The 13186-nt window shown below is 46.5% G+C and overlaps 1 protein-coding gene across 1 annotated transcript in view; it reads left to right on the top strand.

Annotated features, from left to right (window-relative positions):
- Positions 1–11968: 11968 nt before the first annotated feature.
- Positions 11969–13186, top strand: part of JADE3 (jade family PHD finger 3) — a 65195-nt gene continuing 63977 nt past the window's right edge. Inside the window, exon 1 of the mRNA XM_044284967.1 lies at positions 11969–12144. The gene's annotated coding sequence lies outside the window, so the exon portion shown is untranslated. The remainder of the gene's footprint in view (positions 12145–13186) is intronic.

Here is a 13186-nt window from a genome sequence, read left to right as displayed (position 1 = left end):
TACGGAAACCTGAAGCAGATAATAGATATCCCAGGAATTGTATTTCCTGAACGGCGAAGACACATTTTTCAATTTTCGCATATAATTTATTCGTCCGTAGGACCTGCAGTACTTGCCTGACATGTACTTCATGTGTTTTCAGATCAGCCGAATAAATTAAGATATCATCTAGGTATATGACTACAAACCTGCCGATGAGATGACTAAAAATATCATTAACGAAATGTTGGAAGACAGCAGGGGCATTGGTCAGACCGAAAGGCATGACTAAATTTTCGTAATGACCCTCAGGGGTGTTAAAAGCTGTCTTCCACTCATCCCCTTCCTTGATACGAATCAGATTGTAGGCCCCCCTAAGATCAAGTTTGGAGAACCACCTAGCACCCGCAATCTGATTAAAAAGGTCAGGAATGAGAGGAAGAGGGTATGGGTCTCGGACGGTTATCCGGTTTAGCTCACGGAAATCTAGGCAAGGACGCAGGCCCCCATCTTTCTTTTTAACAAAGAAAAACCCTGCAGCCACGGGTGAAGAAGAGGGTCTGATGTGTCCCTTGGCCAGACTCTCGGAGATATAATCTTTCATGGCTTGTCTCTCTGGACCCGAAAGATTATACAACCTGGACTTGGGTAATTTTGCACCGGGAATCAGGTTAACCGGGCAATCATAAGGACGATGAGGTGGTAGCTTCTGACAACCCTTTTCAGAAAAAACGTCCTCAAAGTCCGAAATAAATGTAGGTAGGGAAGCTATGGAGGCGATTAAGCAATTGTTATTTAAGCAATTCTCTCTGCAATGCTCACTCCACTCCAATATCTCCCTGGCCTGCCAATCCACCACTGGATTGTGCGCTACCAACCAGGGAAGACCCAATACCACAGGAGAGGGAAGGCCCTCCAGAACGTAACATGAAAGACGCTCCTTATGGTGGTCCCCTACCCGAAGATGTAAGTTATGGACAACGTGAGTGAGGTTTCTCTGAGACAGAGGAGCAGAGTCAATAGCGAATATGGGAATGGGTCTCTGCAGCGTACAGAGAGACAAACCCATAGTGCGGGCAAAATGGGCATCTATCAAATTTACCCCTGCACCACTGTCTAGAAAAAAAGAAATAGACTCCGTCTTAACACCAAAAACAATAACCGCTGGCAACACAAATTGAGATGTTCGTATGGAGGAAACGTATACCCCCCGGCTGACATCCTCCGCACAGCCTGGGGTTAGTAGTTTTCCGACGGTCTTTTGTTTTTGGGAAAGGAGGGACAGACATTAATGAAATGACCCTTCCCCCCACAGAAAAAACAAGCCCCCCACCTACGGCGAACCTCAGGAGGACGGACCTGACGAGAAGTTCCTCCTAGCTGCATAGGCTCATCCAAGTCCGTACAGACTAACTGCTGCTTGGGAGAGGTTACCGATTGCTCAGGAATTTTCGATCTCTCCCTAAGACGTCTATCTATCCTGATAGAGAGGGACATAACAGCATCAAGGGAAAGGGGGGTCTCATACAGCGCCAGCGCATCCTTAACCCTTTCAGATAACCCAGAGCAGAACTGACTCCTGAGAGCCGGGTCGTTCCACTGAGTATCCGTAGCCCACCTGCGGAACTCTGAGCAATATTCCTCTGCTGGCCGATCTCCCTGTAGGAGTCTCCGTAACTTCGACTCAGCCAGGGCGACACGGTCAGGGTCATCATATATGAGACCCAAAGCCCCAAAAAATCCCTCCACTGACCGGAGAGCCTGGGAACCAGGGGGTAACGAGAACGCCCAGGATTGCGGGTCCCCCTGAAGCAGGGAAATAACAATCCCCACCCGCTGTTCTTCATTACCTGAGGAGTAAGGGCGCAGCTTAAAATATAATTTGCAGGCCTCACGGAACAACACAAATTTGTCCCTTCCCCCAGAGAATCTGTCAGGAAGAACAACCTTGGGTTCTGTAACAACCTGGTTACCCATAGCAACCGCTGGGCTTACGGTCTGCTGCATTTGCTGCTGCTGTTGGAGGACAGACGCCTTCAATCCTGCCACCTCCAAAGACAGGCCTTGAAGCTGTTTTGCCAAAGCAGCAATAGGATCCATATTGGATTCTAAGTAGAGAAAAAAAAATTTAAATAAATATTTTATTTTTTTTTTGTTTCTCAAAAAATAAGGGCCAGTTATAATATCACGATCGGCGTAACTGTCACATACGTGACACGGAGGGAGGAACAGAGGGAGGCCCTGCCCTAGTGAGAGGGAAGGTGGTGACCCCTGACTCACCTTGCGTCTGGCACCTGGCTGCCCTGTCGTCCCTAGACGGGTTCCTCACCCGTACGCCGATCACGTGCCTAAAACCCTGGCTTTCCCTAGGATGAGCCCTTGATAGTGAACAGGGCGGTGGGAACACTAGTCCGCACCACTAGCTCTAGAGGAAAACACCAAGGGGAGGACAGACAATACAAACTAAACATATAATCCCAGGTGGGCAACAACAGGAGACAACAAAAGCCCAACAGGGATCCGGAGGGTAGCACTCTGGAACAACAACCAGATTCTCAGCTCCAGTGGGTCAGTATAGATGTCCAGGCAGGAAGCTCTATAACTGGCAACAAGAGAAGTGTGAGAGGAGAATATAAGGAGTTTGGGAGTGGCAGACAAGAAACAGCTGAGGAGGAGAAGCTACGGATCCCTGAGTGAGACAAAAAGGATAGCAAGGCAAACACAGAAAACAAACACTAAGAAACACCGTGATCTTTAGACATAGAGCGCGCAGCCACCCGCTGCGACTTCCTGACCCCGGGTATAACAGAGTCAGACGTGGCTCTTGACACCCTCGTGACACCACCCCTCCCATAAGCAAATTATAGTCGTGGACACAGAGGGGCTTTTCAATGACTCTAGTTGCTCGCTCAATTTGGATTGTCGTGTCTGTGTGAATGGAGGAGAGCATGTAAACGTCACGCTTGTCTCTTCATTTCACCGCGAGCAGTTCTTCGTTACACAAGACAGCAATCTCCCCCCTTGCAAGACGGGTGGTAACGAGCTGCTGGGGGAAGCCCACGTGACGCCACAGCAGCCAATCTGTTCTAGGAACAAATGCCTAAAGAGGGCCACACTTGTGTAGAAATTGTCCACATAAAGATGGTACCTCTTGCCAAATAAGGGTGACACCAAGTCCCAAACTGTCTTCCCACTGCTCCCCAGGTAGTCAGGGCAACTGACCGGCTCCAGGGTCTGATGTTTACCCTCATAGATCCGAAATTTGTGGGTATAGCCTGTGCCCTTTCACAGAGCTTATACAATTTGACCCCATACCGGGCGGGCTTGCTTGAGATGTATTGTTTGAAGCCAAGGCGCCCGGTAAAATGTATTAGGGACTCGTCTACGCAGATGTTTTGCTCAGGGGTATACAAATCTGCAAATTTCTGGTTGAAGTGGTCTAAGGGGCCGAATTTTGTGGAGACGGTCAAAAGTTGAGTGGCCTCTGGGACAGGAGGTGGTGTTATCACTAAAGTGCAGGAAACGCAGGATGGCCTCAAATTGTGCCCTGGACATGGCAGCAGAGAACATGGGCATGTGATGAATTGGGTTTGTGGACCAATATGACCGCAATTCATGCTTTTTGGTTAGACCCATGTTGAGGAGAAGGCCCAGAAAAAAATTTAATTCGGAAACTTGGACTGGTTTCCACCGGAAAGGCTGGGCATAAAAGCTTCCCGGGTTGGCGGATATAAATTGAGTGGCATACCGGTTTGTTTCTGCCACAACTAAGTCCAAGAGCTCCGCAGTCAAGAACAGCTCAAAAACTCCCAGTGCCGAACCGATCTGAGCTGTCTCAACCCGAACTCGAGACTGGGCGGTGAAAGGGGGAACTAATGGTGCGGCTGAAGTTGGGGACTGCCAATCAGGATTTGCCAGCACCTCAGGGTGTCTACGGGCCCTTCTGGTGCTCGCCACTTCACCATGTTGTACGGCAGTGCTGGTACTAGGTCCAGGGAGGGCTGCGCTGCTGGTGTATGCCTCACCATGTAATCCGACAGCGCCAGCCCCACTCTGCTGCCCTTTAGCGACACAGGGCCGGGTACGCCTGGTGGTATCAGGGACCTCAACCTCCTCGTCCGAACTTTGGGTCAGACTGCCACTGCTTTCTACAGGTTCATATTCTGACCCGCTAGATTCATCAGATGAGGGTTCCCATTCCTCATCCGACTGGGTCAGAAGCCTGTAGGCCTCTTCAGAAGAATACCCCCTGTTTGACATTTGGGCTACTAAATTTAGGGGTATTCCCTGAGACTACCCAAGAAAAAAAGCAAGCCTGTCTTACAAATGGGAGGCAAGCGAAGTACCGGAGGCCGCTGCGGTTGATAAAAAATATCAAAACTGATTTTTTTATCGCCGCAGTGCGTGTAAAGTGAATGTGCAGCGATCAAAAAATATATATTTTTTGTTGTCACTGCGGCGGGGCGGGCGTGGGTGAACGCACTTGTGGGCGACCGATCAGGCCTGATCGGGCAAACACTGCGTTTTGGGTGGAGGGCAAACTAAGGTGACACTAATACTATTATAGATCTGACTGTGATCAGTTTTGATCACTTACAGATACTATAAAAGTACAAAAGCTGATTAGCGATACGCTAATCAGCGAATAAGTGACTGCGGTGCGGTGGGCTGGGCGCTAAACGATCGCTAACCCCTAACCAAGGGGCCTAAACTATCCCTAAAACCTAACAGTCAATACCAGTGGAAAAAAAAAGTGACAGTTTACACTGATCACTTTTTTCCCTTTCACTAGTGATTGACAGGGGCAAGAAGGGGTGATCAAGGGGTTAATTGGGGTGATAGGGGGTGATCTGGGGCTAAGGTGTAGTGTTTGGTGCTACTCACTGTGATGCCTGCTCCTCTGCTGAGACCAACCGACGAAAAGGACCAGCAGAGCAGCAGGGAAGCCATATAACACATCATATTTACAAATATAATGTGTTAACTGGCTTCTGATTTTTTTTTTTTTTTAATCATCAGCTTGCCAGCCACGATCATTGGCTGGCAAGCTGATGACGTGACCCCCCTCTAACTTTTGCCGGCCCGCGATGCGCGGGCCGGCTAAGCGCGTCATCTCGCGAGATGATGCGTATATGCGTGACTGTGCCTGGGACTGCCACCTCCAGAACGCGATCCTGCGTTAGGCGGTCGGGAGGCGGTTAAACAGCATCACCTAAAGATAGACAGCAATGTGAGTACATACACACAGCAAATGAGTTGTAGGAATAATAAAAATTCTTTCATTACTCCTATTCAGTTACCCATGGATGTCATGTAACCTTGTTAACTGAATTTCAAAGGTCACATAGTGGTTGGGGTAAATGAACTGCAGAAAAAAAAAACATGACTTCTATAAACAATACCATTCTGAAAATTGCGGTTAACAGGAGAGCAACAAATTGATGCTAAACACTACAAAACCAATTATGACAGAACAATGCACTGCAGATGAAAAAAATACTGAACTTCAGTGTTTGATCGTCCTAAGGAAATAATGCCTCAACAAACTGAATGATTCAGATCAATTTTTGTCATAGTAGATCAGAGAACACTCAGATGTAGAAAGTGACACATTTTACCATTTCATGAAAAAAAAAATATATTTTTACATTTAGAACTTGAGGACAGCAATGCATCTCGAAGTATGGTCAGGACATTATGTACCATTGTGTAGCATCCCCTCTTCTTTTAACAATATCTGGGAAGTGAGGAGAACAATTGCTTGGAGTTTTGGGAGAGGAATGTTGTCCAATTCTTGTCTGATGCAAGATCCTAGCTGCTCAACAGTCCTGGCTTGTCTTCGCCGGATTTTTCGTTTCATGATGCGCCAAATGTTTTCTATTGGTTAAAGGTAGGCCGGCCGGCCAGTTTAGCATCAGACTCTTCTGTGAAGCCATGCTGCTGTGATGGATGCAGTATGTGGTTTAACATTGCTTGCTGAAATATGCAAGGCCTCCCCTGAAAGAATCATCTGGATGGGAGCATATGTTAAGATAACAAGCTGAGTAGTCCCTTTCGAATCCACAGGACACGGCGTCCATGGTTTCTAAAAAGAATTTAAAATTTTTAATCCCCTGACCACAGAACAGTTTTCCATTTTGCCCTAGTCCAGTGGTGTTTCTGAATCATATTGACATATGACTTCTTCATTGCATGACAGCTTTAAAGGGGTTGTCTCATCTCAGACAATGGAGGCATATCGCTAGGATATACCCCCATTCTCTTATAAGTGCGGGTCCCACCACTGGGACCTGCACCTATATTGGGAACGGAGCCCCACTATGTGGTGGCTGGAGGACTCTGGTTCGGCCACCACCAAGGGCACTCCACATAGAAGTGAATGGTAGTGCACCGCGCATGACTGGCCACCGTTCCCATTCACTTCTATGAGCCCGACGGAGCCAGCGCTTGGCTATTTTCAGCGACCCCATAAAAAAAGAATGGAGGGTGGCTGTGCATGCAAAGTGCACTCTCCACCACTTTCGAGGCACCGTTCTCGATATAGGTGCGGGTCCCGGCGGTGGGACCTGCACCAATAAGACAATGAGGGAATATCCTAGCAATATGCCCCTATTGTCTATGATAAGATAACCCCTTTAACTTGCATTTGTGGATTGCATGGCAAACTGTGTTCACAGAAAATGATTTCTGAATGTGTTCTAGAGCCCATGCAGTGATTTCCAGTACAGAATCTTGCCTGTTTAAATGCAGTGCCGCCTGAGGGCCCTTAGGTCATGTGTATCCAATCGTGTCAGCTTTGTCCCTTGCACACACACATTTCTCCAGTCTCTGAATATTTTTATGATATGTACTGAAGATTGTTGGGATAGTCTTTGCAATTTTAACGTTAAGGAACATTTTTCTGAAATTGTTCCACAATTTTTAGATGCAGTTTTTCGCAGGTTGGTGAACCTCTGCCCATCTTTGCTTCTCAGAGACTCTGCCTCTCCAACTACTCTTTTTAGTAGAAAATTGCTCCTCTACCTCCTTACCACTTCCTTTTCCAACCTTTTCTTGACCCTGTCCCAACTTTTTTGAGACATGTTGCTGCCATCAAGTTCTAAATGAGTTTTTCATGAAGTGGTAACATTTCTGACTCTCAACATCTCATATGTGTTCTATGATGTACTTTGAATACAATATGGGTCTATGAGATTTGAAAATCATTGAATTCTGTTTCTATTAACATTTTCATTTTACACAGCATCCCAACTTTTGGGGAATTGGGGTTGTAGTTTTGCGCAATACACATATGAGGCAGAGTGGTGACATTGCAGAGAAGAGTTTTGTAGAAGCATTCTATTTTTTCACACAACCAACTTTATTGCTAATATAAATGTGTTTAGGATAATTTCCTAGAGTTGTCTGCCTACTTTGTGAAGAAAACCCTGTACAAGATTTTTCTGTTCACTCTCCATACTGCCACTTTGACTTCAAGGTTTGAAGAGGAAGACTTTGTCACTCATGTTCCAATAGCCAACAGTAACAAGGTAATTTGAAGTACGGTAGTAAATAATGAAATGTGTATGGGACTAAAGTATACCACAAGAAAAACTCTGGGAATAATCTTGTCATGGGTCTGAAACAAAGGCCCAGAATTATTTGTGTCTGTGCCAAAAATCTGTCTAAAAAAAGTGGGGCAATTAAGCATAGCTATGGTTTCTCCACTTTCTTCCTACATGCATAATAAGGAGCTGAGCTTTGCTGGGAAGTTCGCTGGGCCTAAGATTTTTTTTTTGTTGTACCAAAATTGCACCCCAATTCTAGCATAAAAATCTATCTGAAAGTAAGCCAACCAAAAGTTGGCATACAAGGGGTATTCAATAAGTTATCTACCCCATCATGTTCTGTCAGTGTTAAGGAGCTAAGCTTGTCTGTGCAGGTTGTGACATGTCTGGACACACACAAAAGCAGTTCACTCTGATGAAAGCACTGGAAGTGATAGGATGGCAAGTGCAGTACAGTGCGGGTCTACAAAGAAAGTGACTGATTTGGAGCTTTGTTCCGTGATTAAATTCCTTACAAAGGAAGAAAAGAAGCCTAAAGAAACTTGAGAAAGGATGATTGCTGCATATGGTCATGGAGCACCTTACTATTACCAAGTAAAAGTTTGGGCCAAGCAGTTTAAATGGGGTAGGGAATCAACTAAAGATGACCCCCATTCAGGGCGACCTGTCGAAGCATCTTTAGAGGAAATGTGTTGTAAAGGGGAGGCTGTGATTTTGGAACATCATTGGGTCAAAGTTAGTGTTATAGCTCATGAATTAGGCATTTCAGCTGGCACAGCTTCCAGTATCATTCATTATGTTTTCATGATGTCAAAGATCAGTCCCGGGTGGATGCCATGAATGTTGACGCCAGAGCAAAAAAACTTGTCACCAGAAAATCTAGGAGACTTCTATTCTTGAATTCTTAAGGGTGATGAAACATGGGTTCACCAGCATGATCCTTGGACCAAACAAGAGTCCATGCAATAGAAGCACAAGGGGTCACCATCTACAAGGAAATTGTGTGTGCTGCAGTCAGCTGAAAAGATCCTGGCAACAGTTTTTTGGGATACAGAAGAAGTTTTATTGCTAGAATTCATGCCACACAAGACAACAATTACACCTATGTTTCAACAATGAAGGCATTATGTGAGGCAAAGAGAAACACCATCTTTAAGATTAGTAAATCCGAGCCAAAGTTCTCTAGGCCTCAGGCTACAAGGTGTGGTTTAAGGGTACTTTCACACTTGCGTTAAAGTTTTCTGGGATTTCGTCAGCGATGCTGTGAACCGTGACATCAATCAAGAGGAGCAGGGCGTGCAGAACAGGGGACCTGGGTGGGATAAAGGGTGAGTAGACTGAGCCTCTAGGTGCTGATTCTATGCCCCCATAGCACCTAGAGGCTCATTAGCATATTATAAAAGTGCTTATTTTATCAGAACGGCTGCAGGGAAAAATGTAAAAAACATACTGTTATGTATAGCTGACATTAGCGCATTGCTAATGTCAGTCAGCTACATAACTGTATTTCTGGTGGTAGAAACCCTTTAAAAATTTGAAAAAATAAATACCAAATCCTTTTTTTCTGGATGACACCGGAGAGAAGGATCTGGTGTTTCAATGCATTTGTCAGCCAGATCCAGAAACAAAGGCTATCCGTTTGCATACGGATTTCCAGATCAAGCAGGCAGCTCCGGCAACGGAACTGCCTGCCGGAATCCAACAACGCAAGTACCCTAACAAAGGGAGATGGCTTAAAGGGGTATTCTGGTAGGTCCACGTTATCCACTATCCACAGGATGGGGATAACTATGAAATTGGTGGGGGACCTGCTGCTGGACCCCCACTAATCAAGAGAACAGGGGCCCCATACACCCTGCAGACCCCTTGCTGCTCCCCTAAAATGACCAGAGCGGTCATTTTTCAATTATGCTGTAGTTTTTGCCCACAATGCAAAGGTTGAAAGCAGCAGAAGATCTGATGTTATCCCAGCAGCAACATCACAATTACAATCAGCCCGTTGCGGACAGTTCTACGTAGTGGTTTTATACATGTGGTTGTATCTTTAGCGTACCCCCAAACGGGGACAGGTTACTGTGCAGAAAATTTGTGTTTCCAAACTAGATCCACACCAAAAAGTTTTTGCTGTGGATTTTCGATAGATCTCACCCAGGTCAGTTTCCACACAGAAAAAATGCAAAGTGTACATAAGATTTGTCTAATCTCATACACTTTGCAGGTACTGTATCATGCTGATGTTTTTCTGCAAGTTTGCACTAAAAAACAGAACATAATCTGCAATCTGTGCAGGCACCCTTAAACTAAGTTTATACTTTTCAAATCTTACGCAGAATTAGTAAATCTGCCCCTCTGCTTATTGCCATCTGTCCATGTCCTTATCCCCACCCCCAAGAGTCACCCTGATAATCCATCCAGAAAATGTCACTTTTTTATTGTAGACAATTGATGTATTGTATTAGTGCTATAATTTGCTCATAACTCAGGTGCTGCTATGCACATTAACCCCTTAATGTCGTTTGCCTCTCTGCATTTTAGTTTCATATAACAGGTGAATCCAATTTGGGTGAATTTCATCATGGCAGCGCATAATGTGTCACAGTAGTGACTATGGCCCCCCCCATATGCCTGTATGTTCCTGATGAGATGGCAGATGGTATCCATGGGATGCTCCTTCCAGACCTGGAACAGGGCATCAGTAAACTCCTGGACTGTCTGTGGCACTATTTGGGGTAATCGGATGCATTGATACACAATGTCCCAGAGGTTCTCAATTGGATTTAAGTCTGGGGAACGTGAAGGTCAGTCAATGGCATCAATGCCTTCGTCATTTAGGAACTGCCTGGCCATATTAGGCAGGGCACTGTTCTGCACGAGAAGGAACATAAGGTCGGACAATGGCTGAGGATTTCATCACAGTGCCTAACAACAGTCAGGGTACAGTTGCCCTCACACAGAGGTTTGTGCGCTCCTCCAAGGATTTGCCTACCCAGACCATCACTGACCCACCACCTAACTGGTCATGCTGGATGATGTTGCCGGCAGCATAGTGTCTCCGGACTCTTTCAAGTCTGTCACAAGCGCAATGTGAACCTACCATTTCCTTGGCAAGTGCTAATCAAGCTGCACAGTGCTGAGATATGAGTAAGGCAAGGGCCACACTGGTCACGTGACACCTGTCGTGGCCAGGATAGCTGAGTAGCGGTGATCCCATAGAAATGAAAGGGATCACCATGGCTGAATTTCTTGCGACTGCCGCGGCAATCCCATTCATTTTTATGGGATCGCCGCTACTCTCAGCGATCCTGGCCACGACAGGTGTAGCCCTTGTCTAAAAGTCCCACTGACTACAGGACATTGGGCCCTCATGGAGTCTGTGTCTGACAGTTTGGTCAGAAACATATAGACCAGAAGCCTGCATAAGGTCATTTTATGGAGCCTCACAGTGCTTCTCCTAGCACAAAGGGGCAGATACCAGCCCTTGGTGCTGGATTGATGCTCTTCTACAGTCCATGTGTGATGGAGGACACAGCAAACCGCCTTGTGACAGCACATATAGATGTGCCATCCTGGAGAAGTAGGACTACCTCTGCAACCTGACTGGACTACAGGTGCCACCTTATGCTACCAATAGTGACAAGGACACTAGCAAAATGCCAAACTGGAGAAGAATCAGTGAAGAAGGATAAGAAGAGAGTAGTTGTCAGTGGCCACCACCTACAAAGCTGTTGCTTCTCCAATGCACTTTTTGTCACTTGTAAAGCGAAATTGAACGCTGGCTCCCTGGGATGGCTGCATTTCCCGGACCGAACCCTGCTCCTGTAACCCAAACTCACAGGACAACTTGGAACATGCAGTGATTTTTCCTGAACGGAAAGATGGTCACGGATAAACAATGCTTATGCGCAGACACCCACTGAAATGAGTTGGTCAAGGGTTCAGTCGGTAAATATGTGTTCACAAAACGGAACTCAACGGAGAGGAAATGATCCTAAAGACATCACTTTGTACAATGTGATTATAGCCAGAGCTCTACATACATGTTCTCCATGCATTGATCAGGTCTGAGGCCAGCACAATTATGAATGCTGCTCTGGAGTAGAATACCAAAATAAACTCCTGAGGATACAGATTTTTTTTCTTCCCCGCATTATTTCCGCCCTGTGTGTGAATTAGACCAAGGCAGGAAACCTTATTAGAAAGTGTGGGCAGCCATTCGCAGCGCAGAATACAATAGAAAGCTTATTTTAAGAACGCCACCTGTCTCCTTAGAAAGAGGCAGAAATACAGGGGAAGTAGCAGCAGAAGAAGGTGTGTACATGGCGGGCACCACAGAACATGGTCGGGAATGCACGCAGCTCATCCCGCTCTGTGTGAACAGGGAGGGGAGGAAGGGATGGACACCAGGGAGGAAGTGGAAGAGGAGGAGCGGAGGAAGCCAGCGAGCAGTGTCAATACAATAGGCTTCTTGTGTGTGGATGTGTGCGCCTGCTGGGAGGCTGAGGCAGCTTCACTCTGCTCGGCGGCCGGGTTGTCTGCGCTCTGGGCACAGCGCCTCTGCCATGGACTGAAGAGGACGTGATAGAACGAGCAAGTGTGAGGGCACAGAGCGTCAGAGAAGGTGAGAGACTACTCTGTGTCCATAGCGCAGGCCGTGTACAGCCAGCCCTCCACTACCATTATGCATGCCCTGCCGGTCTGCCATGCAGCGGTTACAGACGCGGCTGGTCAGACTACCCTGGTGAGCGCACGGGCAGCGTGTGCGCTGTGTGTCACGTCAGGCGGCGCACTGCAGCCCATACTGAAATTTGGCGCCAAGGCAACCTCAGGACAAGCGCTGTCAGGGACACGGTCATCTCTGACGTCATCACTGCTCCCTAGTGACAGGAGCAGACTATGGCGTGCGTTCTGCCTCTCTCCAGCGCTTAGTACATAGCCTGTTACTATTCGTAATATCTAGTCATAAGGGTAATAGGATGTCTTCTCTGCTGTAGCCTTACCCAAGCATTGTTCCAAGTTCCAAGCATTGTGTTGGTTATTGCAAAAGTGCAGACAATGGCATGAACATCATTGTTTTCCAGCTGTAAACTTGCATGTTTGTATGGCTAAATATGCCCCAGTCTCTTGGTGGTGGTCACAATGTTGCCTCACACAATTTTAAACTTAGCTCATTTTCACACTAGTGTGTTAGGTCCAGGAAACGTGCTCCCTGTGAGGTCTGGTCCTCACACTGCTCCTATGCTGCTGTGAGCTTCTGACTGACCTGAGGCCATGAGTACAGGGGACACCTGAGTGATGCAGGAGCCCAGAGCTTCATAAATCATCTTGAGTTCAGTCCGGGAAATTTGGCCATCACATGGAGCATGTTTCCTGGACCAAACATCTTCATGTGAAAGGTCTTCAGTAGTGTTGAGCGAACTTGTGTTTTCAAGTTCGGCATACAAGGTTTGGGTTTGGGTTCGGGTTATCTAAGAATCCCATTATGCATTCCGCTACCACGGACCATAACAGAATTCTATGACAGCATGGACCACGGAATCCTATAAGAGACATTCAGTCATAAAAGAAGTCTATGCTGGCCATAGACTTCTATTATGACTGAATGCCTCTTATAAGCTTCTGAGGTCCATGCCGTTGTTCTGCCAAATCACTATACCTTGCCA

The sequence above is a fragment of the Bufo gargarizans genome, chromosome 3 (assembly GCF_014858855.1).
Source record: "Bufo gargarizans isolate SCDJY-AF-19 chromosome 3, ASM1485885v1, whole genome shotgun sequence".
In the NCBI taxonomy this organism is placed as follows: Eukaryota; Metazoa; Chordata; class Amphibia; order Anura; family Bufonidae; genus Bufo; species Bufo gargarizans.
The sequence above is the reverse complement of the archived record's forward strand: the minus strand, read 5'-3'. Positions and strand labels throughout refer to the sequence as shown.